This window comes from Balaenoptera borealis (genome assembly GCF_965194805.1).
Source record: "Balaenoptera borealis genome assembly, chromosome: 5".
Classification (NCBI taxonomy): Eukaryota; Metazoa; Chordata; class Mammalia; order Artiodactyla; family Balaenopteridae; genus Balaenoptera; species Balaenoptera borealis.
This window is the reverse complement of record NC_138862.1, coordinates 56862164-56888863: the sequence shown is the minus strand read 5'-3', so window position 1 is coordinate 56888863 and position 26700 is coordinate 56862164. Positions and strand designations below refer to the sequence as shown.

Here is a 26700-nt window from a genome sequence, read left to right as displayed (position 1 = left end):
TTCTAGGTACTGATATACAGCCGCCATCTAGTGGTCAAATACGGTAACCACAGGCTTGCACAGTTGGGGGTGAGGGAAACATTTTTAACATCGTTTCCTGGAGATTTTAAGGATTATGTTCAGTGAAAAGTAGCCGTCAGTATGATGGAGAACATGGAAAAAGCAGCTTTTCTCTGTTTTTCCTGAGTATGCATTATGGGAAATAGAAACAATTTACGTACTATGACTGCCCTTCTTTTGAGCACTATAGGGGACTGTGGAATGAGATGCAGCTTCTGTAGGGTTATCTGGCCTCAGGTGAGATGGCAACACCTGATGAGACTGATGAAAACATGATCAGTAGCCACAACCATTGTTTAAAATCCAAACTCTTTATCACGTTCTCCAAAGTCTTATAGGATCTAGCCACTGGCCCTCTCTCTCCAGCCTCGCCTCTTGCCACTTTGACCCTTGACCATTATGATGCAGCCACGGTGGCCTCCTTGCTGTTACTTGAACCTCTAAGTTCAAGTAATAAGTTCACTGCTGCCACAGAGCCTTTGCACTTACTATTTCATCTCTTCCACCAATTCATTTTACCACATTCTCCTCATCTTAGGTCTCTGTTTAAGTATTTCCTTTTCAGAGAGACCTTCCCTGACAACTGTAACTCTAAACCCTTTTCCTCCAGATTATTTTATTCTTGGTACTTAGCACTATCTGAAGTTGTATTATACAGTTACTTGCTGAAAGACAAGTCTCCAAATCTACAGAGCAAATTACATGAGAGAAGGGATTTTAACTATATTGTTTGCTAGCACCTAGAGGAGTGCTATTACATAAAAGGTGTTCAACAAAGAACTGAGGCTGAATGAACCCAGGAAGTGCCTGGGCAGTGTCTGGGCAAAAGGTGTAGCTGGGCAGACTGAAGTCTACACAGAATCATGTGATGATGAGATTGAGGCCAAAGACTGATATATAAGCAAGAGGGCCCAGCATGCAATGGACGAATCCTGCTTAAGGTTCAGTAACCAAGTGGGGCCAAGGTAGGGACAGCAGAGAGCATGAACTTCAGGTTTAATCAACAGTTAGAAATAAGGGTTCAAAACATATGGACACCAAGGGGGGAAAGTGGCGGGGGGAGTGGTGGTGGGATGAACTGGGAGATTGGGATTGACATGTATACACTGATGTGTATAACATGGATGACTAATAAGAACCTACTGTATAAAAAAATAAATAAAATAAAATTCAAAAATTCAAAACAAAACAAAAAAATTCAAAAAAAAAAAAGAAGGGTTCAAATAACAAATTGTAAGTGGGGGAGAGGTTAGCACAGAGATTCCTGGGCTTTATAGGAAACAGATCCTCAACCCCACTAGAAGCAATTTCTCCATCCACTAAAAAGACCTTACTAATGTCAAGAAGGACTCGTGTAGTATGTGGTTTTCAAATTTCATAATGTAGAAAAACATCATCTGAGATGGGAGGTATAAAGGACTAATTAAAAATGGAGATTCCGGGACTTCCCTGGTGGTACAGTGGTTAAGAATCTGCCTGCCAATGCAGGGGACACGGGTTCGAGCCCTGGTCTGGGAAGATCCCACATGCCGCGGAGCAACTAAGCTCAAGCACTGCAACTACGGAGCTTGCGCTCTAGAGCCCGCGAGCCCCAGCTACTGAGCCCACATGCCACAACTGCTGAAGCCTGCATGCCTAGAGCCCATGCTTCGCAACAAGAGAAGCCACTTCAATAAGAAGCCAACACACCGCAATGAAGAGTAGTCCCTGCTCGCCACAACTAGAGAAAGCCCACGCGCAGCAACGAAGACCCAACGCAGCTAAAGAAAAAAAAAAAAAAATGGAGGTTCCTCTGGGATAGACTGCCATCATGTCTAATTCCATAGGTCTGTGGAACTCTGCAACTATATTTTTAATTAGTATACAAGGTGAGACTGATATACTCACCTTGAAGATATACTTTTTGAGATATACCTGATCTAGTGCTTTACTATTCACAAAACACTTTTACATAGTGTCTCCTATGATTCTCACCTATAACTCTGCTGAGAAGTAGGTAGAGTAGGTTTTTATTTTCAACTACTATATATTTTTTAAACTTTGTATTATAGAAGACTTTAAACAAATACACATATGGAGGATATCATAAGGAACCCTCATGTACCAATCACCCAACTTCAACAATTATCAGCTGAAGTCAATTCCACCCCCCACCCCCACCCCCGCCCTCAAAGACTGTATAATTTTAATCAAATCTCAAAAATACCTGAGATCAATGTGGACCAGAGGAGAGGTTTTAATTTTTATTTTAGTCATAGGACTCTGTGTCTTTCAGAGATGATGACTTGCCCAAGAATAGATGCCTGTCAAAAAAAAGAATATATGCCTGGTCTTAGAACTGAGGCCAGAACTTACTTACACATGGTGTGAGAGTGAGGATGGGGGAGCTAAGTATACTGACAGCTACACCCTTCACACGTAGACTGTGAGGCTATGGCAATTCTCTAGTTTACTGTGCGTGCATGTGTGTGTGCATGTGTGCATGCATACGTGTGTGTATGTGTGTGTGTTTGTTTTATAGGAGGGTAAGCAGCTATCTCTTTAGAATGATTTCTGCTCAGTTCTCCCTAGGGACCCTTGCAGGTCTCACATTCTAGGGCAACTAAATATTTTATAAACATGAATTCTCAGCGTGCCTGGAAACTCTAAGCTATGAGGAAATGGCTGTGAAGATGCACCAGAGAGAAGCAGTGAGCCAGCCGAGGGCAAGCAAGCCGAGGCTGGCCTGTGGAACCTTACACCACCTGAAGTGTCAGGAAAACAAATGCGATTGAAATGCATGCTTCCATCTAAAAATGTGGCTGGCAAAACAGAGCTCTGCCTTGGGCTGTTGAGACAGTGACAAATGAAATGCTGGTTGATCCCCCATTTATTTCATTTTTGAAGTGTTTGCCAATAGTAACAGCCCTGGTTGTGCTGGACTGCCACGCCACCAGCAGCACTCAGAGTCCCATCTCATCTCCATTACACTGTTTTCTACCTTTCCCAGTAATGACCCAATTAGGAGACTGTCTAAAAGTGAGTAGGCAAGGATTCAGATTGGCTGAGTTGCAGGCATTACAGTGAATCCATCCGGAAAATATGGCATGGCAGCTCTTAGTGTCCTCATTTATGGGCACATGGTCAGACTCTGTCAGGGCATTTTTGTAGTTCTAGAACTCTCTTTTTGGTCAGGTCCTCTTCAATATACAGATGTTTTCAGTGGCTAAAGCAAAGTCACACATACTTCCTGGTTAAAGTCTTTCCCTAAAACAGTCCACAAATGAACATTGCTATGCCAAGAAGAATGAAAGCACTTAGAAGAATACTTAGCCCTTCTAACGCAAAGCATTTTGTAATTCTCTATTTGCCAAACCTGTCTTGAGAGGAGGTCAGTAATTTTCTCATTATCCTGCTAAGGAAACAAGTCAGCTCTTGTTCCCAAAGTAACACATTGTCAATCAATATCTGGAATTAGAACACAAAGCATTTTCATTCCACAAACCATGCTGAGCCAACAACAAATTTGTGTGTAAGAGTACTGTAAATTTTGGAGGCAATCAGTATGATGAAATCATACCCTGATGACAGGATACACATATGTATAAAGTCAAGAAAAAACAGGAATTCTCATTTGCACGTAAAGCGAGACACTTGTTCATTTGAGCTTTGTAAGTTTCCTAATGATGTATGAGTTGAAGGAAGAAAAAGGAAATATGCAGAGGAAGAGAGAGAAAGAGAATGGAAAATATTATGTAGAGAAATTTCAAAGTAAAATGGATTCTGAACATATATGAAATTAGTTTAGTCATTTTTTAATTTAACAGCCTTGTCTCAGAAGAAAGGTAAAGGTTTCAGAACACCTCATACCAAAAATTCTTAATAGAATAGGATAATAAATGTCATGCCATAAATTTAGTATCAAAGAGAATATATCAAAATAAATAAAATCATGCTATTTTGTTACTCTGACTCAGAATAGCAGGAGAGTCAAGATATTATTTTAAGTCAATACAGAGATAAGAAAAAAACTTTTATTCTTATTTGCCATTTAGGTTCAGAAAAACATATGTCCTCCACCACCACACACACTCTAAGCAATAGCTTTAGAATCATTCCTGACTACCTCACCACACTATTCCTGCTGTTACCCATGAATGCATTTTTATCCTTTCCTCGACTTGTGTCTTGTCAGTCTAGTGAATTTTGACTGTCATTTCATCAGGCTGAGATCCAGTAAAATCCTATTTTCCATGCAACTTTTAACACTTTATGTGCATTAAAAAAAAAAAAGTAATAGAATACAAAACACAATCCAAAAAGCAATATTTCAAAAACAACCATACTTTCGTCCTTAAATGGGTGTGCTTTTAAAAAAAAAATCAAGTGCTCCAAAACCATCAAGTCATATACATTAAATACGTACCACTTTTTATATTTCAATCATACCTCAGTAAAGTGGTTTAAAATGTTTTAACTCCAATACACAGTTCAAAAATAAATAAATAAACATTTTTTTAAAAAATCAAGTGGCCTCTATCAGTTCAGGGAGTGGGTAGAACAAAGGGTTGTTTTATGTGAATCCTCCAGTAACTTCTTGCATTACTCTAAAGCAAACTCATATCAGCTAGCTCATTATTTTTTAAAGATTTATATTCTTTTTAGAAATCACCAAGTTGATTTTTTTGAACTGATATCTTTTAATTTATTTGGGGGTTGGAGAGATTGGTTATATATTATTTAATATTTATTGATGCATGATAATTTGTCCAAATTTAAAGTGGTATTGATAGGGACAGAGTAAAGGGACAAAGTAGGTGATTAAACAGTTAATCCCACTATGGGATCATAAATAAAGAAAAAAGAATGGGAGACCCATACTTCACTCAAGAAAGCAGGTTTGCTTAACCACAAAAACCAAGCAGGGACTTCCCTGGTGGTGCAGTGGTCAAGAATCCACCTGCCAGTGCAGGGTACACGGGTTCGATCCCTGGTCCGGGAAGATCCCACATGCCACGGAGCAACTAAGCCCGTGTGCCACAACTACTGAGCCTGCGCTGTAGAGCCTGCGAGCCACAACTACTGAAGCCCGCGCACCTAGAGCCCGTGCCCCGCAACAAGAGAAGCCACCGCAGTGAGAAGCCCACACACAGCAACAAAGACCCAACACAGCCATAAATTAATTAATTAATTAATTAATTAATTTATGGGAAAAAAATTAGGAATATTAGTCGAAACTCTGTCTCTCATTAGTAAGAAAGTCTAAAATTGTACATTTCCATATGCTTGTATCTGGTAACTATTCAGAGAGATTACCTGTTTAAAACAAAAAAAAAACCAAGGAGCCTTCCTTAGCAACAAAACCATGTAACAGAAGCATGAGACATGCCCCCAAACAATAAAACAATGGTGGAATGAGACCCACATCCTGCCCAGTGAGGTCAGTCAGTTAATGATTCCTAGGACATGCTTCTCTGCACACACTAAAAACAAAAATATAAGGAAAAGGTGACATTATACTGAAACCTGAGATAATTTACCGCATTTTAGTATATGTTACCACCTTTTTGCTCCTTTTCAATGCAACAGGACAGTCCCAGTTGGACCACGTAGGGACAAGAAAACTCCCCCACCTGACATATAGGAGTTGATAATGGAAGCCTGACATCCACTCAAGAATGAGGAAGAAGGTGGTCTTCTCCCCCTCCCCACTTTTTCTTTGATTATAAAACTGTAGCCCACTAAGTTCTTGGGGCTGCACCCTCCTGCCAGCCCACTTGTAAACCTCACAAGCATTCTATTCTAATAAATCACTTGTTATCTAACACTTTGCCTCTCGCTGAATACTTTATGTGCTGAGACATAAAGAGCCCCTCCACAAGACGCATTTCTAAGGTTTCAGTATCTCTACAGTATCTTGGTTGCCCCATGTTCAATTAACTTAGACCACCACCACCAACCCCCTATTTTTAAAAAAACCTTGGTTAATGGAAACTCTTTCAGTCTTAATAGTTGGGAGGGGAGGGGGTCTCACATCCAGGGATGATCTGTGAGTGGCAATCTTCTTCTGAAAACTAAGCAGTATATCCCTTGAGATTTGCTCCCTGCTTGCCTGAAGATGCTGGTTCTGTGCACACTGTCATTCCTTCAGATCCCAGCAGACTGTTGACATGATCCAGTATGCAAATAATGGCTCTGCAGTTGCTTTCCTCATTTTGACTAACCTCACTAGATACTGACTCTGAGTCTTCAGTACCAAACACAGACAATCCAAAGACTTCAGAGGAATTCTTTTGCAAAATGTGCATTCCGCAAACAAAGGCCCATCACTGCATTCTTTTCTGTAAACACACCCGCAAGGTGACTAGATGCTGTCTGCCAGTTTTCTTTTCTCTTTCAATATGGTCTGAGAAGTTGTTTGTTGACAGGGAAATTGCTATAGGAGATCCTAAACCTGTCCCTGGGTATCAATAATGGGTTATAAATACATGCATCCAGGCCCAACTGCTTAAAAACATCTATGAAATAAATTGCCTATCTTCAGTTATCCATTTGCTTTAAATTTACCTAGAGTGTTATCTTCAAACATGGGGAGATCAGGCAGTTCAGAATTTACTCTCCAAAGCAAATATACCAAATTCATAGAAGCTAACTATTCCTTTACACTGACTTAGAATAGCTAGATGTTATTTGAGGTCAATACAAAGATGTAAATGGAAAACACTATTTTTATTTACCACTTTATTTCAGAACAGCATACAAGGGGTTAAGCAGTTTCTTTGGCGCTGAGCACTAAATAAACACAGTTTACCTTATAAAGTGTCTGCCTAGACCTTGGGTCAAGTCACCTTCTTTGAGAGTAACCCCATGAATATAATGAGGTGAGCCCCTGGCAGCTCTGTTTTACTACATGACGTTAATGCCCCTCACCTCCGCCCATAGCTGTTTGGACCAAAGGTGGACCTTGTTTCAAACTGCTTAACTTCTCTCCCAGATTCCTAATTCAGTCAATGAAGCAGCCACCCACAAGTGCAAGAACTGTGACACAGAAACACAGGAGCCACTGGGGTGGCCTATTCTGCCATGTGATGGAGAAGGGGAGACCAGAGCATGGGCACATACAGGAGCGGTCAAGTCAAGAAGAGAAGCAGGCTCTGCACTGACCCTGATGCCTTTCCTTTCCTGCTTCCCAGTGTTTCCTGAAGCCCTGTCCTTAGTGTCCCTGGCTTTCTTAGAATAAACCTCCTTTTCTTCTTAATCTAGTTTAAGTTGGTTTCTGATACTCTTACCTAATACAAAGGAGGCCAGTGGATATTAAAAAGAAGAGTCTTCAATATATGTGCAAAGCAGGGACTTGAACTAGGCTGCCTTCACTAAGCCACGTCATTGGGGGTTGCAGATTCCTCCTCTATCTCCACCCACAAATTCTTTTCACTTTCAGACTATCCTTAGTTTCCATTTTATTTTACAGAGAGTAAAACTGGGAAACACACATTAGATTCTCAGTACTTTGCTGAGCACAGAAGAATAGGGTTGGCCTGTCTTATTCTCCATAAGGGACTAAGTAAACACAATGATTTCTATTAGCTAATGAACCTGCTTCATGTTTACGCTTCCTCTTCCTATTTTTATTATTTTTCTTAGTCCTTAAAGGCTCACTAGAACTCGCACACTGCACACTGATTCTGAAGAGAAAGCCTGTTAAAGGATGCATCACTATTTTTCCTTAAGTCTAAACAAATGAACTGACCTTCACAATAGAGGATTAAGGAAAACCTTTTCTTTCCTTTGGAACATATCTGCACATGTGTACCATGCTGGCACTCAGTAAGTGTTGAAAATCTCTCACAGATATTGTACTAAGGAAATTCTCATTAATACAAAAAAACAAACAAATAAAAAAATCTAACAGCCATCAACAGCCCAATCCAGAGAAGTGATAGGGAGACAGGCAGAGCTTATGGAGGGTCCTGGTCCCCTTCATGTCTCAGGCCTCCTGACGACACCTAGGCCAGTGTCCTCATGCTTCCTCAGAGCACTCCAGCCAGTCTCACTGATCAGGTGATACGACTTCAGCTTTTAGAGAGGCTTTTTCCTGCCCTCCCTCCCCATTAAATCTTACAGTTTCTCAGTTCTAATTCCATTTTTATTGTTATCCTCCCACCTTAGTCCACCAATGATTTAAGGAGGCTTATGAAAGTATGCTTTTAGAAGTAGAAAAAAAATTAATAATCAGACCCTCCCCAAAAAATGTACTTAATTGCAAGAATGACACCCCTACTGCAATTTTCCCAGAGACAGGAAAAAGCGGCCTGTCCAAAAGCCTCATCAGGTTTTTAAAAGTGGCTACACTAATCCTCGGATGAAAGAGACACAAATGGCTGTCTTTTTTTAAGCTCTGTGTTATTTTGAGTCTTTATTACTTGAAGCTTAACTTAGCTCTTCCAGTCTCAGAGGTTGGTCTCTCTCCAGATCCAGCTCTATTCCCCTGCAGCACATTTCTCCGAATCTGAGCTAGCCAATCTAGTCGAATGTCCTGGAACCAACAATGGCACAGGGCAGTGGATGTGATCTTTCCAAGTCTGGCTCCTTTTGAGCGCAAGCCTGATTTACATTATTCTGATACCCAACAGGTAAGTGCTGGAAAACACACACACACAAACACACGGCCCTTCCACAGAAGTCAGAATTCAATCTAAACTGAAATCAACATATGTTTATTGAGCAATTTTTAATGTGACAAACACTGCCTAAACAGATTTCTTTTGAACCTTGTCATTTTTGTAGAGTTTCCCGAAACTGAATTCATTCACTTATAATGAGAGCACCCTGTGTCCGTCGTTGCCACACTGGAGAGCAGCGAACCATTGACTCGTCGTGGTGTGTCTGTGGAAGGCTGCTTGAGCAGCACCTGCATCTCGCCTTTACCAGAACATTTGCTGCCTGCAGCCTCAAGCCTTACCCTACTTTGGGCATGACGCCAGGTGTCATGTCTTTTTTTTTTTTTTTTTTTTTAAATGTCCCACTTTTCCCAGCAAAACTTGCTGGCTTTAAGAGGCTTGGGCCAACCTGTTTCTTCGTTTTTGTTTTTTTTTTTTAATAAACTTATTTAATTTATTTATTTATTTTTGGCTGTGTTGGGTCTTCATTGCTGCGCGCAGGCTTTCTCTAGTTGCAGCAAGCGGGGGCTACTCTTCGTTGCAGTGCGCAGGCTTCTCATTGCGGTGGCTTCTCTTGTTGCGGAGCACAGCCTCTAGGCACGCTGGCTCTAGAGTGCAGGCTCAGTAGTTGTGGCGCACGGGCTTAGTTGCTCCGCAGCATGTGGGATCTTCCCGGACCAGGGCTCGAACCCGTGTCCCCTGCATTGGCAGGTGGATTCCCAACCAGTGTGCCACCAGGGAAGCCCAGGTGTCATGGCTTGATTCAACGCATCATCGACATGCTGCTGCTGGATTGGTGGGAATATCTCCATGTGCTTTGTTTTTGCAGGAAGAGGTTTCATTCACCTCTGACATCTGAATGATTGTTGTCTTTTTTTTTCATGAGAAATAATTGCTGCAGATTGACTCTAATGAAATGCGGTCTTTTAATCTGTGAAAATTTGAACTGAAATAAACATGCATAACTTAAAATTTAAAAAATGCATTCTTTTCATTATTCTTTATATCCATCTTTTGAGAGAGGTACTATATTTTCTTACTGCTCTCCACAGGTGACCCACATTCCCAGGGTCATCCCATTGTCCCTGATGGCTGCTAAAAACCCTGATTATACAACTATATTCTAACAAGAATGAAGCAACAAAGAAGGGCATGCCGGCTTCCTTTACGAATACTTCCTGTAAAGTGCACACACTACTTCTGCTTACATCCCATTGTCTAGGAGTTAATCACATGGCTATACCTGCAGCAAGGAAGTCTGGGAAAGTGGCCTTTATTATACACAGACATCTACGTAGCTAAAAACCAAAGGTTCTAATACTGAGGAAGGAGAGGAAACAAACAGGGGACAACCAGCAGTCTTTGCCATGGGAAGGGTGTGTCAAAACTGATCCTGAGGAGAGCATGATGGTGGCGAGCAACTAATGCCTGGATGACTCAGAGGAATAATGAGACTAATTTTCCCTTCAACTCTATATACCATAAGATGGTGAACCTGGAAATGGGTAAGAGGAGTCTGATGTTTGGGCTGTATATACATAGGAGGCCAAAACTTATGGGAAAGTTAGAAGGGAGAAATGCAAGCTAAAGTTCCCACCACTACCAAACTAATCAGATATATGTTTCTTCTTTCTCATAAGGAGACAAAAAGAGCTCATTTTGGAAAACCAATTGTTTCTTATCACTGAGTCTTGGAACACGAAAACAAATCTCTTGATAGGCCTCTATATAGGAGACACTAAGACATGGGACATCAAGTCCTTGTTATGCTACAGTTAGGTATTCAGTGGAAAGAAATTATCTTAACTGTATTTAGCTAAGGTATAAAAGAAAAGTAACCCGTCCTGATGTATTTAAACTGCCCCAAATATTTATATTTTAGAAGACAAACATTACATTATATCTAAGAGTAGAATCTTTTCATATGTTATGAGACAGAGAACTTTCTGTTTGCCTCGCAAATTATATTCCCTGTGGTGCACATCAAGTCATTGAAGTTACTCTAATAGACAGATACAGGACAGGAACTTCCGCCTCACCTTCTTTCTGCCAACTAAAATGATACCTACCCTTAAAGATCTAGCTCAAGTTTCACCTCCCCTAAAGTCTTACTTGACTTTACTAGCTCTCATTTCTCTTCCTCTTCTCTGAAATTCCCACTACACTTAACAGCCTGTGTCAGATATGTTAACCCTTAATTATATGCTGTCTGCTAATTCTTCATGTGTATTAAGATCCTAGAGAACATAGGTGTCTTGAGTTTCTTTGTAAACTCCCAAGGGGTCTGAGTACTAGAGTACTGAATACCAAATACATATTTGTTGTATAACTGATTTGTCTTTTGTTAGAGCCTAGAGCAGATATCCAAGTGCTTCGTACCTGAACCTAGTTAGGCTGGGTCCACCTGCTGAGTATTATGGAAAGAGGAAGGTGGGATCACCATGAGCTGGTAGGAACAAAAAAGTGTGTGTGTGTGTGTGTGTGTGTGTGTGTGCGTGCACGCGTGCGCGTGCATCCCTCTTAATATGAGTAATAAGTAGCAATACTTAGTTGAAAAGTATTACTAGAATTGTGTGTGTGCACACACAATTGGAACATGCACAGACTGAATAATTGGCCATTTATGTGCTATAATTTGGAAGGCACCTCTTGCCTGCTTTGAAAATACCTTCCCATGCCATTTGGCTTAAAATTTCATCATTAGAGTCAAAGAAAATAAGAACACTGCCTCCTTCCAAAAGTCAATGGAAAGGCATGTTATTTTGAAGCCACCCTTAACCCTTAACTCTCACCCTTAACTCTCTCTGGAAGGTGATAAAATCATCAGATTAAATAATAGACACAGGAAGGTAAGGCAAGACTGCTAGAAGGGATAGCAAGGAAGTGGCTTCAAAGTTGAATCCTGCCTTCTTCAAGACCTATTTTGAACCAATTCAACAAGGTAAAAAATGGCAGAAGGCAAAAGGAAGAAACACTTCTCAGTGCCCAGAAGGAACTCTGCATCCTTGGCACTCCCCTACCCCAAAGCCAGCCCAGCTACCCCTCTGCAGAATCCCAAAAGTGGATAGGAGCAGAGTTTGAACGCTGCAGCTCTAGTCCAAGCGTATCACTTCACAGATTACCTACTTACTCGCTGATTATACAGGTCAGAAGGTAAGTTAGTAAAAACATCAAGAGTAGAATCCTGGTCCTTTTATTCTCAGTCAAATGCTTTTTCCACTGTGTTCTTGATTCCTAAGAGTACAAGCAACCTCCCTTATATCCAGGTTACAAAAGTGCGGAAGTATAAGAGTCTGCAATTTTCCGCTCTATTTTTCACTAGGCACCATGGACAATTTTTAAGAGGCAAGATTGCATAGAGATTAACAGGGGAGCAGTGGCTCTGAATCCCTACTGTCGAGGTTCAAATTCCAGCTACCCCATCTCCTAGCTGTGTGACTTAGGGCAAGCTACTTTAATTCTGCGGTTCTTGGGTTTCCCACTTGCAAATACGAACAATAATAGTACCTACCTCACAGAGTTATTGGGAGGATAAAATAAATCCATGCAAAGCACTTAAAACAATGGACTGGCATTATAGTAAATACTATCTAAGCACTTACTATTACTGCTACCTTTAATCACAAAAATACAGGAAAAGAGTATCACAGATAACTGAACTTCAAAAATCTTGAAACCGATATTCTAGCTTCCCTGATAGGCAATGTCTGTATGCATGAGCACTTAGTATTGAGCACCAACTTTTAGAGATTAAGAAGTTGACGTCTCTTGTCATGACTTTCATTTCAAAGGCATAGGACTGGGGAGAAATAAGTGATCAGATATACAAAGAAAGATGCCTTATATGCCAATGTCTTGCTAACTCTGGTCTGTATCCCAATTACAAAAGTTGATCTATATCACTGGAAAAATTTCAGAAAAGCCTGCAAAATTTTAGTAATTTCTGCAGACCTTTAAACTAATACTAGAATGCCCATCTGTTCTAAAGAAGATGTTTCCTCTTCTATTTTGTGATTTCTAAATAATGAAAACGGTACTAGTAACTATGACCAACTCTGTGGTAGCCTCCAGAGGTCTCATCGCCAAAGGCTTTCCATATTAAAATTAGTGGAAGTGAAGTGGCACCATTCTTGGTCTCTGAGAAAGAGGAGTAGCAAGTACCCTGAGGGTGTGGAGTTTACTTTCTTCAATGTGAAGGTGGCAGGTGGCAGTGGAGAGTGAGCCCGGCTAAAGTTGCAGGTCAGAAGGGCACCCTCCTAACAGAGGAACAGTGAGTAAGCAGTGCATGAGAGGGTGAGCACTCCAGGCTCAGAAGTGGCCAACATATGGGATGTACCCTAGAGTGGGGGGAGAGAGCCATACGCCCAGATGCTGGTGTAACCTCTGTATATCTGGATGGCTTATAGGATCGTGCATATATATTTCAAAACTTACTGTGATTCTCATTTTTAGTTTTTGTCAAACTCATTAGAAGCAATCAAAATGGCATGAATGTCAGGAAATCTTATAGAGATTCTAAATGCTTATAATAAATATATACTCTGTAAAAAGGGTTTTTTTTTTTGAGATCTCATTTCTTAAATCAAAATTGAAAGAGAGTTCTTAAAAAATCATGTTTTAGGGAACAAAACAATCTAAACTTCAGGCATAGATCATTTCAGCCTCTACAACTTACAAGTCTGCAGAATCAATAACATGAGATTAAAGCTCTGGGCTATCTTTAGATTTTCCTCCAGGAAACTGAGAGGTATTTCCTGAGCTTCAGAGCGTAAGTGTCTCACTATTATCACTGGGCATGGTTTCTCCTCTTTAGGGTTTGATAGATATATAAGTAGAGAATGGGATGAGATTCAAATAAGACTTCAATCATTAGTTCTTAACTTAATATATTTAATGATTCACTCATTCATTTATTCAAACATACAGTTATGTCAGACACTATGTTGTGCAGTTGTGAATTACATACATCCATCCAATTAATAATTAATTCAATAAATGTGTTGAATTGCTACTTTGAACCAGGCATTTTTTAGGCACTGGGAATACAGCAAAGGATCTAAAAAGCATGACCCTTGTTTATATAATAGGGGAGATAGAAAAATACATAACATTTCATATAAGTATTATGAAGAAAAGAAGACAATATAATATGAAGAGTGGATGGTCATGGAAGTCCTCTCTGAGGAGGTAAGTTTTATCCTGAGACCTGAATGAGAATGATTCAGTTATGCAAAGATCCAGGAGAAGAGCAGCCCTACCATGCAAAGACCATGGACTTGGTAGGCTGGAGGGACAGAAAGCAGACAAGGGTTGCTGGACTGGAGTGAGATGGGTTATTGAAGAAAACAGGCGTACAGGTTAGGCAGAGGTCAGAATATCTTAGGGTCTAGAGAATCCAGTAAGTAATTTGTATTTTATAGGATGTCACTACAGACTTTAAAGCAGGAGGATGACAGACATGATATAATTTATGTTTTTAAAATATCATTTTGCAGCTATATAGGAGAATATGCCTAATTGTAGGCAGCAGTCTGCCAGTAAATGTTTCAACTAGCTGGCTGGAAAATATATATTTAAAAGTCCTGGACTTCCCCGGTGATGCAGTGGTTAAGAATCTGCCTGCCAATGGAGGGGACACAGGTTTGAGCCCTGGTCCAGGAAGATCCCACATGCCGCGGAGCAACTAAGCCCACATGCCACAACTACTGAGCCTGCACTCTAGAGCCCGCGAGCCACAACTACTGAGCCCGTGCACCACAACTACTGAGCCTACGTGCCACAACTACTGAAGCCCGCACCCTCTAGGGCCCGCGTGCCGCAACTACTGAGCCCACGTGCTGCAACTACTGAAGCCTGCGTACCTAGAGCCCATGCTCTGCACCAAGAGAAGCCACCACAATGAGAAGCACGCACACCATGACGAAGAGTAGCCCCCGCTGGCCACAACTAGAGAAAGCCCGCACGTAGCAATGAAGACCCAATGCAGCCAAAAAAATAAAAAATAATAAATAGAAGTCCTGATTTATAGCATATTCCAATTTCTTTGTGTGAATATTCCCACTATGGTCAATTTTAAGCTGCCAATGTATCACTAAATGTGGAATTGGAAAGTGATGTACACGACTGGCTCTTGAGAGCCTGAACAAGGCAGCTGTAACACATACCACTGATTGTAGGGCAACAGGAGTGGAAACAGGAAAAAGAGTCAAGAGGCTTCAGTAGCTGTCCAGGCAAGACAGATGGTGGCCTGGTGGAATAGATCGGGTGATTGCAGATGTATTTAAAAGAAATGGACAGATTTAAGAAGTTTAAGAGAAAATAGGGGATTCCCTCGTGGTCCAGTGATTAGGACTCGGCACTTTCACTGCTGAGGGCCCAGGGTTCAATCCCTGGTCGGGGAACTAAGATCCCACAAGCCACGTGGTGCAGCCAAAAAAAAAGAGAGAGAGAGAGAGAGAAAATAGGACTTAATTATGAATTAAATGTAGGAGATAATCAGACAGGCATCAAGAATGAATTCCATGTTTCCAATGGGTAAAATTCCTTTCAGCTACTAAACCTCTCCCAACGTGCCTCTCTCTCTCCTATATTCCACCCAGACTCCTTTTATTTAAGGCTTTTTTTAAAAAAACATAATTCATATCTATTTGCCTCTTATCTAATGCAGAGAGAATAAAGAAGTTTCTTCCCTGTGCATGTTCTGTTCTCTTCTACGTGGCTATAGCCCAGGAGGCACTGGTGACAGTGGGGGTGGAAATTCTGGATTCAGCACTTATGTTCTTACTCCAGCTACCTATGCCTGCCATCCTCGCTCATGTCACACTTGGGCAGTTTATTCCCGCCTACGTTAGGGCTGGGGTAGGAGAGGCTGGTGACCATTCATTTAGAAGAAAAGGCCATGATGGTATTAAGAGAAAGTTATGCTCTTTCCCAGCTGATTCCTAAGTCTATTATTTCAATAATCAATCTGACAAAGAATATTGAGGTCCTGTTCATTATCCCCATTTATATTAGGAGGTATTTGACTACTTGATAAAAATCCATTCTAACTGAGCACCACTCCGTGGTGATTAAAATCTGTTTCATAACATTTTTAGTGTTTGCTGTGCAAGTATTTTAATCACTGTCTATGATCAATTTTTATGTTACATCTCTCAAGTTTTCAACCAGCTATCTCCAGAGAATCAAACTGTGAGTTTTCAAATTACTTTAATAAGTACATTATACCGGCTCATCCTCATTAAGGGACTCCCCCTCTCCCTTAATTTGACTGACTGAATGACACTGAGGTTCAGCAACCCAAAAACTGGCAGAACATTCTATGCATAATATTGTCTATTTGTCATCACAGCTTTTAATAGAAACAATAGGACTAATGATGAGCTGAACATCAGAAAAAGTGAATGTCATTTTTTTTTTTTGCAACTAACAAATATTTAAATCCCAGGTATTCTTTCCATCAAACAACTTTTCCTTTACTTTCCTGTTGACCTATATTTAAGAGACAAGTCCACTAAAGAAGACTTTATCTGTTTCTGCCCTTCAGTAATCTAAATACTGAATTTATTGTTATAATTTGGTCTAGACATAACTGAAGGTTGCAATTCCAATACAGTTTCTTAGACAATGTTGAAATTCATCACTGGCACAGCAATGCAGGAAAAAGGTTATTGAACTACAAGCAGATTTGGATTTCAGGTCTTCTACTGACTTGCTGTTTGACGATAGGAGATACACTGGTGTCCATAACTTTACCCATTTATATAATGAAGCACTTAAAATAGGCATTTTAAAAATCCCCCTCTCAAACAGTTTCTTTTTTCGGGAAACTTGCATGTAGCTTATATAGGATCGTGCACAATATCAAATCATTGTATGCTATCACTTTTAACTTCTGCATTACTCATCAAAATTGCAATTAAACAATTAATGGATCACTGCCTATATGTTAGTCACGACTCAACCCAAACTAGTTCATGAAAAAAAGGAGAGGGAGTGGGAGAGGTATAATATAACCAGGAAGGACAACATGAGTCCAAGGACTTAAATCATGCTCTCTGATCTTTCACTCTCTCATCCTGGCTGCTCTCTGGGTTTTGACTATTTTCTCCTACTTCAGATGGCTTCCAACATGAGAACAGATGGGTGGTGTATGCCCAGAAGTAACTCCAACATTATATCATCCTAGATTATGACTCAGAGGAAGAGACATTTCTTTCACCCAACTTTTACATATAAAATCCCAGGAAGACTCTACCTGGCTTAGAAAGGATTCTAACTAGCTCAGTCACTGTGATCAGATAAAAAACTGGGTTAAATTCACTCTCCTATGATTTTGAGGGTGATGAGAAAGGGAGAAATCACTGAATACCAGTCCCACCTTAAACCTAATGTGTGGAGAAGTATGAGTTCCTCAGAAAATGGTGGTGTTTTTCTTTCCAGAGAACAGAAAAGAGAAAAATAGGTATAAATGCCAGAGTCTGATTTTTGGTTTGCCCCCTCAACAAGTTATAGGATTGTTTTCTTCTGACCTTTAGTATGGGCCTTTATTATTTTTGTTGATATACTGCAGGATGTTGGAAGCCTAACTGGATTGTCTCATCACCTAGAGAAGGGAAGAGTGCAATTTCATTATTTGCAACCCATGTACCTTATTCAAGCAGCTACTCAAAAAATACTTGGTGATAATGAAAAAGGTCTAGTTGCTATAAGCCAATTTTACTTTACATTTAACTTCATTATATTATCTACTTCTGCTAACTATTTTTGGCTCAAGTTATTATGGAAGAGTATACTGTTCCTAGATACTTAACCTGTGTAAGCTTTAGCAGAGCTTTTTATGTTCATCAGGCAGTGCTTGATCTCTTCTGACAGCTTCAATCCTATAATACTCTTCCCCAAAGGCTGTACACTTAAAGTCTAGATATCTCTATACATCATAAAGGTCCAAAGTTCATGACTTCACTTTTTATTAGACTCTTACTGAAATTCCAAGGATCCTAGATATTTGTTATATAGGAGTCATCTTTGGGAGTCATTATTAAAGGCTTTGCAGTTCTTGGCCAGAATTTTATACCTGTGAGGAGACAAAATGTGTTTAGTATCTGAATGATTATGTCCCTTGTCTTTCCATTGATCCTCAGAAGTGAGAGATCATATGCATAAATGATATTCCTCTACTCTGCCTGTGATTTATAAATAAATTAGGTGAAACAATTTTATTATTGGGGAGTAAGCTTTATATTAAACAAAAATTGTGATTGTTTCTTTGCTTGATAACTGCCCTTTGTTTAGTTGGATCAGATTTGCCATGGTTAGCTTATGATGGTGATAAAGAAAATGTATCTTTCCATATATCAAGTATGTGTTGTTCTATACCTCTATCACATCATAATATATCCATATAACAATAATCAAAAAGCAGTTTATAGGTCAATATATATATCCCCCAAGATAATTTTTATATGAAAGTTAGTATGAGAGGTGTGGCCAGGATGGTGAAATAGGAAGACCCTGAGCTCACCTCCTCCCATGGGCACACCAAAATTGCAACTATTTATAGAGCAAATCTCTATGAAAACAACCTGAAAACTAGCAGAAAAGACTTTCCACGACTAAAAATATAAAGAAGAAGCCACAATGAGACCATTAGGCGGACACAGTATAGTATAGTCAAGACCCACACCCCCAGTAGGCGGCCCACAAATGGGACAATAAACACAATTATAGAGGTCCTCCCCAAGAAGCAATGGGTCTGAGCCCCACAATGGACTCCCCAGCCCGGAGATCCTGCACCAAGAATACAGTCCCCAGAACGTCGGCTTTGAAGGCCAGTACGGCTTGCTTTCTGGACAGCTGGAGGGTTGTAGGAAACAGACGCTTTGCTCTTAAAGGGGGACTGCAAAATCACATACTCAGAATCCCAGCACAGAGGCAATAATTTGAGAGGAGCCTGGGTCAGACCCACTTGCTGATCCTGAAGAGCCTCCTGGAAAGGTAGGAGGCAACTGGGACTTCCCCAGGGAATATAAACACTGGTGGCAGCCATTTGGGGGAGCTCCATCTACCAGGAGGACACTGGACCAAGAGGACACAAGAGCACTATTTTGGAGTCCTCCTTCTAGCCTATTAGTGCAGGGACCTAGTGCCACTCACCAGCAGGCCTGTTTCCTCAGGCAGGGGAAACAAAAGCAAAAAGAAGATGTGGTACATATATACAATGGAATGTTACTCAGCCATAAAAAAGAACGAAATAATGCCATTTGCAGCAACATGGATGGACCTAGAGATTATCGTACTAAGTGAAGTAAGTCAGACAGAGAAAGACAAATATCATATGATATCGCTTACATGTGGAATCTTAAAAAAGGCTACAAATGAACTTGTCTACAAAACAGAAATAGAGTCACAGATGTAGAAAACAAATTATGGTTACCAAGGGAGAAAAAAGGAAGAGGGATAAATTGGGAGATTGGGATTGACATATACACACTACCATACATAAAATAGATAACTAATATAGCACAGGGAACTCTACTCAATACTCTGTAATGACCTATACGGGAAAAGAATCTAAAAAACAGTGGATATATGTATATGTATAACTGATTTACTTTGCTGTACAGCAGAAACTAACACAACATTGTAAATCAACAATACTCCAATGAAAATTAAATTAAAAAAATAAAATACATCTCTTCTGGGAAAAAATGAGACTACATCAAACTAAAAAGCTTTGGAACCAGGAAGGAAACTATCAACAGAACAAAAAAGCAGCCTACTGAACGGGAAAAGATATTTGCAAACAATATATCTGATAAGGGGTTAATATCCAAATATACAAAGAAATTATGCAACTCAACATCTAAAAAAACAAACAACCCAATTAAATAATGAGCAGAGATCCCAAACAGATATTTTTTCAAAGAAGACATACAGATGGCCAAAAGACACATGAAAAGATGCTCAATATCACTCACCATCACAGAAATGCAAATCAAAACCACAATGCGGTACGATCTCAGACCCGTCAGAATGGCCATCAACAAAAAGGTAACAAACAGGGCCCTGAACCAAGATGGCGGAGTAGAAGGATGCGCTCTCACTCCCTCTTATGAGAACAGCAGAAACACAACTACCTGCTGGACAATCATTGACAGGAAGACACTGGAACTCACCAAAAAAGATACCCACATTGAAAGAAAAAGGAGAAGCCACAATGAGATGGCAGGAGGCGTGCAATCACAATAAAATCAAATCCCATAACTGCTGGGTGGGTGACTCACAGACTGGAGAACACTTATACCACAGAAGTCCACCCACTGGACTGAAGGTTCTGAGCTCCACGTCAGGCTTCCCAACCTGGAGGTCCAGTAATGGGAGGAGGAGTTCCTAGAGAATCAGACTTTGAAGGCTAGTGGGATTTGATGGCAGGACTTCGACAGGACTGGGAGAAACAGAGACTCCACTCTTGGAGGGCACACACAAAGTAGTGTGTGCATCGGGACCCAGGGGAAGGAGCAGTGACGCCAGGGAAGACTGAACCAGACACACCTGCTAGTGTTGGAGGGTCTCCTGCAGAGGCAGGGGGTAGCTGTGGCTCACCGTGTGGACAAGGACACTGGCAGCAGAAGTTTTGGAAAGTACTCCTTGGTGTGAGCCCTCCCATAGTCTGTCATTAGCCCCACCAAAGAGCCCAGGAAGTTTCCAGTGTTGGGATGCCGCAGGCCAAACAACCAACAGGGAGGGAACCCAGCCCCACCCATCAGCAGTCAAGCAGATTAAAGTTTTACTGAGCTCTGCCCACCAGAGCAACAGTCAGCTCTACCCACCACCAGTCCCTCCCATCAGGAAACTTACACAAGCCTCTTAGATAGCCTCATCCACCAGAAGGCAGATAGCAGAAGCAAGAAGGACTACAATCCTTCAGCCTGTGGAACAAAAACCACATTCACAGAAAGACACACAAGATGAAAAGGCAGAGGGATATGTACCAGATGAAGGAACAAGATAAAACCAAAGAAAAACAACTAAATGAAGTAGAGATAGGCAACCTTCCACAAAAAGAATTCAGAATAATGATAGTGAAGATGATCCAGGACCTCGGAAAAAGAACCGAGGCAAAGATCGAGAAGATGCAAGAAATGTTTAACAAAGACCTAGAAGAATTAAAGAACAAACAAGCAGAGAGGAACAATACAATAACTGAAATGAAAACTACACTAGAAGGAATCAATAGCAGAATAACTGAGGCAAAAGAACGGATAAGTGACCTGGAAGACAGAATGGTGGAATTCACTGCTATGGAACACAATAAAGAAAAAAGAATGAAAAGAAATGAAGACAGCCCTAGAGACCTCTGGGACAGCATTAAATGCAACAACATTCGCATTATAGGGATCCCAAAAGGAGAAGAGAGAGAGAAAGGACCAGAGAAAATATCTGAAGAGATTACAGTCAAAAACTTCCATAACATGGGAAAGGAAACAGCCACCCAAGTCCAGGAAGAACAGAGAGTCCATTACAGGATAAACCCAAGGAGAAACACGCCGAGACACATAGTAATCAACCTGGCAAAAATTAAGGACAAAGAAAAATTATTGAAAGCAACAAGGGAAAAACGACAAATAACACACAAGGGAACTCCCATAAGGTTAACAGCTGATTTCTCAGCAGAAACTCTACAAGCCAGAAGGGAGTGGCATGATATACTTAAAGTGATGAAAGGGAAGAACCTACAACCAAGATTACTCTACCCAGCATGGATCTCATTCAGATTAGATGGAGAAATCAAAAGCTTTACAGACAAGCAAAAGCTAAGAGAATTCAGCACCACCAAACCAGCTCTACAACAAATGCTAAAGGAACTTCTCTAAGTAGGAAACACAAGAGAAGAAAAGGACCTACAAAAACAAACCCAAAACAATTTAAAAAAGGGTCATAGGAACATACATATTGATAATTACCTTAAACGTGAATGGATTAAATGCTCCAACCAAAAGACACAGGCTCCTTGAATGGATACAAAAACAAGACCCATATATATGCTGTCTACAAGAGACCCACTTCAGACCTAGGGACACATACAGACTGAAAGTGAGGAGATGCAAAAAGATATTCCATGCAAATGGAAATCAAAAGAAAGCTGGAGTAGCAACACTCATATCAGATAAAATAGACTTTAAAGAAAAGAATATTACAAGAAACAAGGAAGGACACTACATAATGATCGAGGGATCAGTCCAAGAAGAAGATATAACAATTATAAATATATATGCACCCAACATAGGAGCACCTCAATACATAAGACAAGTGCTAACAGCTATAAAAGAGGAAATAAACAGTAACACAATAATAGTGGGGGACTTAACACCTCACTTACACCAATGGACAGATCACCAAAAATGAAAATAAATAAGGAAGTAGAAGCTTTAAATGACACAATAGACCAGATAGATTTAATTGATATAGGACATTCCATCCAAAAACAGCAGATTACACGTTCTTCTCAAGTGCGCATGGAACATTCTACAGGATAGATCATATCTTGGGTCACAAATCAAGCCTCAGTAAATTTAAGAAAACTGAAATCATATCAAGCATCTTTTCTGACCACAACGCCATGAGATTAGAAATGAATTACAGGGAAAAAAATGTAAAACACACAAACACATGGAGGCTAAACAATACGTTACTAAATGACCAAGAGATCACTAAAGAAATCAAAGAGGAAATCAAAAAAATACCTAGAGACAAATGACAATGCAAACACGACGATCCAAAAACCTATGGGATGCAGCAAAAGCAGTTCTAAGAGGGAAGTTTATAGCTATAGAAGCCTACCTCAAGAAACAAGAAAAATCTCAAATAAACAATCTAACCTTACACCTAAAGGACGAGAGAAAGAAGAACCAAAAAGACCCAAAGTTGGCAGAAAGAAAGAAATCATAACGCAGAGCAGAAATAAATGAAATAGAAACAAAGAAAACAAGAGCAAAGATCAATAAAACTAAAAGCTGGTTCTGTGAGAAGATAAACAAAATTGATGAACCATTAGACAGACTCATAAAGAAAAAGAGGGAGAGGACTCAAATCAATAAAATTAGAAATGAAAAAGGAGAAGTTACAACAGACACTGCAGAAATACAAAGCATCCTAAGAGACTACTACAACCAACTCTATGCCAATAAAATGGACAACCTGGAAGAAATGGACAAATTCATAGAAAGGTATAACCTTCCAAGACTGAACCAGGAAGAAATAGAAAATGTGAACAGACCAATCCCAGGTAATGAAATTGAAACTGTGATTTAAAATTTTCCAACAAACAAAAGTCCAGGACCAGACAGCTTCACAGGTGAATTCTATCAAACATTTAGAGAAGAGCTAACACCCATCCTTCTCAAACTCTTCCAAAAAATTGCGGAGGAAGGAACACTCCCAAACTCATTCTATGAGGCCACCATCACCCTGATACCAAAACCAGACAAAGATGTCACAAAGAAAGAAAACTACAGACCAATATCACTGATGAATATAGATGCAAAAATCCTCAACAAAATACTAGCAAACAGAATCCAACAACACATTAAAAGGATCATACACCATCATCAAGTGGGATTTATCCCAGGGATGTAAGGATTCCTCAATATACACAAATCAATGTGATACACAATATTAACAAATTGAAGAATAAAAACCATATGATCATCTCAATTGATGCAGAAAAAGCTTTTGACAAAATTCAACACCCATTTATGATAAAAACCCTCCAGAAAGCGGGCACAGAGAGAAACTATCTCAACATAATAAAGGCCATATACGACAAACCCACAGCAAACCTTCTCAATGGTGAAAAACTGAAAGCATTTCCTCTAAGATCAGGAACAAGACAAGGATGTCCACTCTCACCTCTATTATTCAACATAGTTTAGGAAGTCCTAGCCACAACAATCAGAGAAGAAAAAGAAATAAAAGGAATACAAATTGGAAAAGAAGAAGTAAAACTCTCACTGTTTACAGATGACATGATACTATACATAGAGAATCCTAAAGATGCTACCAGAAAACTACTAGAGCTAATCAATGAATTTGGTAAAGTTGCAGGATAAAAAGTAATGCACAGAAATCTCTTGCATTCCTATACACTAATGATGAAAAATCTGAAAGAGAAATTAAGGAAACACTCCCATTTACCATTGCAACAAAAGAATAAAATACCTAGGATTAAACCTACCTAGGGAGACAGAAGACCTGTATGCAGAAAACTATAAGACACTGATGAAAGAAATTAAAGATGATACCAACAGATGGAAAGATATACCATGTTCTTGGATTGGAAGAATCAATATTGTGAAAATGACTATACTAACCAAAGCAATCTACAGATTCAATACAATCCCTATCAAATTACCAATGGTATTTTTTACGGAACTAGAACAAAAAATCTTAAAATTTGTATGGAGACACAAAAGACCCCAAATAGCCAAAGCAGTCTTGAGGGAAAAAAACGGAGCTGGAGGAATCAGACTCCCTGACTTCAGACGATACTACAAAGCTACAGTCATCAAGACAATATGGTACTGGCACAAAAACAGAAACATAGATTAATGGAACAAGATAGAAAGCCCAGAGACGAACCCACGCACCTATGGTCAACTAAACTATGACAAAGGAGGCAAGGATATACAATGGAGAAAAGACAGTCTCTTCAATAAGTGGTGCTGGGAAAACAGGACAGCCACATGTAAAAGAAAGAAATTAGAACACTCCCTAACACCATACACAAAAATAAAATCAAAATGGATTCGAGACCTAAATGTAAGACTGGACACTATAAAACTCTTAGAGGAAAACATAGGAAGAACACTCTTTGACATAAATCACAGCAAGATCTTTTTTGATCCACCTCCTAGAGTAATGGAAATAAAAACAAAAATAAACAAATGGGACCTAATGAAACTTCAAAGCTTTTGCACAGCAAAGGAAGCCATAAACAAGACAAAAAGACAATGCTCAGAATAGGAGAAAATGTTTGCAAACGAATCAATGGACAATGGATTAATCTCCCAAATATATAAACAGCTCATGCATCTCAACATTAAAAAAACAAACAAACCAATCCAAAAATGAGCAGAAGACTTAAATAGACATTTCTCCAAAGAAGACATACAGATGGCCAAGAAGCACATGAAAAGGTGCTCAACATCACTAATTATTAGAGAAATGCAAATCAAAACTACAATGAGGTATCACCTCACACCAGTTAGAATGGGCATCGTCAGAAAATCTACAAACAACAAATGCTGGAGAAGGTGTGGAGAAAAGGGAACCCTCTTCCACTGTTGGTGGGTATTTAAATTGATACAGCCACTATGGAGAACAGTATGGAGGTACCTTAAAAAACTAAAAATAGAATTACCATATGACCCAGCAATCCCACTACTGGGCATATACCCTGAGAAAACCATAATTCAAAAAGACACATGCACCCCAATGTTCATTGCAGCACTATTTACAATAGCCAGGTCATGGAAGCAACCTAAATGCCCATCGACAGACAGATGGATAAAGAAGTTGTGGTACATATATACAATGGAATATTACTCAGCCATAAAAAGGAACGAAATTGAGTTATTTGTAGTGAGGTGGATGGACCTAGAATCTGTCATACAGAGTGAAGTAAGTCAGAAGGAGAAAAACAAATACCATATGCTAATGAATATATATGGAATTTAAAAAAGCAGTACTGATGAACCTAGTGGAAGGGAAGGAATAAAGAAACAGATGTAGAGAACAGACTCGAGGGCATGGGGGGGAAGGGGAAGCTGGGATGAAGTGAGAGAGACATATATACACTACCAAATGTAAAATAGATAGCTAGTGGGAAGCTGCTGCATTGCACAGGGAGATCAGCTTGGTGCTTTGTGACCACCTAGAGGGGTGGGATAGGGAGGGTGGGAGGGAGACACAAGAGGGAGGGGATATGGGAATATATGTATATGTATAACTGATTCACTTTGTTATACAGCAGAAACTAACACAACATTGTAAAGCAATTATACTCCAATAAAGATGCAAAAAAAAAAAAAAAGAAATGTAATGACCTGAAAAAAAAATCAAATTCCTGAAAGAAATTATGTGATTAGTTTGGGTCACATGCCCCACCCTCTATGGTAAGAAGAAGTGAGAACACACAATTGACATTCTCACCAATCAGATGGAGTGACAGAAGCAATAAATCAGTAATCAGACCAATAAACAAACAAAACAAACAAAAAACAGAGATGTCCCCTCCTCCTTCCTTAAGCAAAGGGTTTTTTCCTCTGAAGAAATTGCAATTTTCTCTTGGGAGGACAATGGACACACTGTAACTTATTACATTGCTCCATTTGCTTTGACTACCAGATAACCAAAAATTCAGCTAAATGTTATTAACTATACAGGACCAAATGCCTTACACATTGGCTCTTGTCCTTCTACCTTGACCTTTTTTCTTGAAGTAATTTTTAAGGTAACTCTGTACTTTATATGTGGGAAATAAACAAATAATTACCATATACAGACCCCCAAACATGCTCTGCCATTTCATTCTTCTATGACTTTGGATACGTTGTTCCTTTTATCGAAAATCTCTTCTCCACTTTGTCTGCCACCCAAGTTCCCTACTTCTTGGGAAAGGCAGTCATGTACATCTTGTCACCCCTTGCACAGAGGAGCCTTGGGCCCGGAACATTTCCTTACAAAGAGATAATGAGCCTTCACAGCTGGACATGTCTCTTCGCTTGGAAATATCTTTCCCCATTCCAGGCTTGATGTGTACTTCTTTGTTCTGCTTAAGTGTGTGTGTCATATGGGGCCTGGCCAACCCCACTGCTCTATCTGCTCCCACCTGAAGCACAGAGGTGTGCATGCAGACCATCCCCCTGGGGGGGGGAGACCCGCTGGCCCTGGGGGATGGGTCAGCTGAAGCTGCCCTTGCTCTGCCTCTCCTCTTTGTGAG

The 26700-nt window shown here is 40.0% G+C and overlaps 1 long non-coding RNA gene and 1 pseudogene across 4 annotated transcripts in view; both read right to left on the bottom strand.

Moving 5' to 3' along the window:
- Window positions 1-6347, bottom strand: part of LOC309628980 (lysocardiolipin acyltransferase 1 pseudogene) — a 59118-nt pseudogene extending 52771 nt beyond the window's left edge. The window contains exon 1 of the transcript in view: window positions 6152-6347. The product of the transcript in view is annotated as a lysocardiolipin acyltransferase 1 pseudogene (transcript). The remainder of the gene's footprint in view (window positions 1-6151) is intronic.
- The window catches only part of LOC309630062, a 415145-nt gene that overhangs the window by 362501 nt on the left and 25944 nt on the right, over window positions 1-26700 (bottom strand). The gene's annotated exons all lie outside the window — the stretch shown is intronic.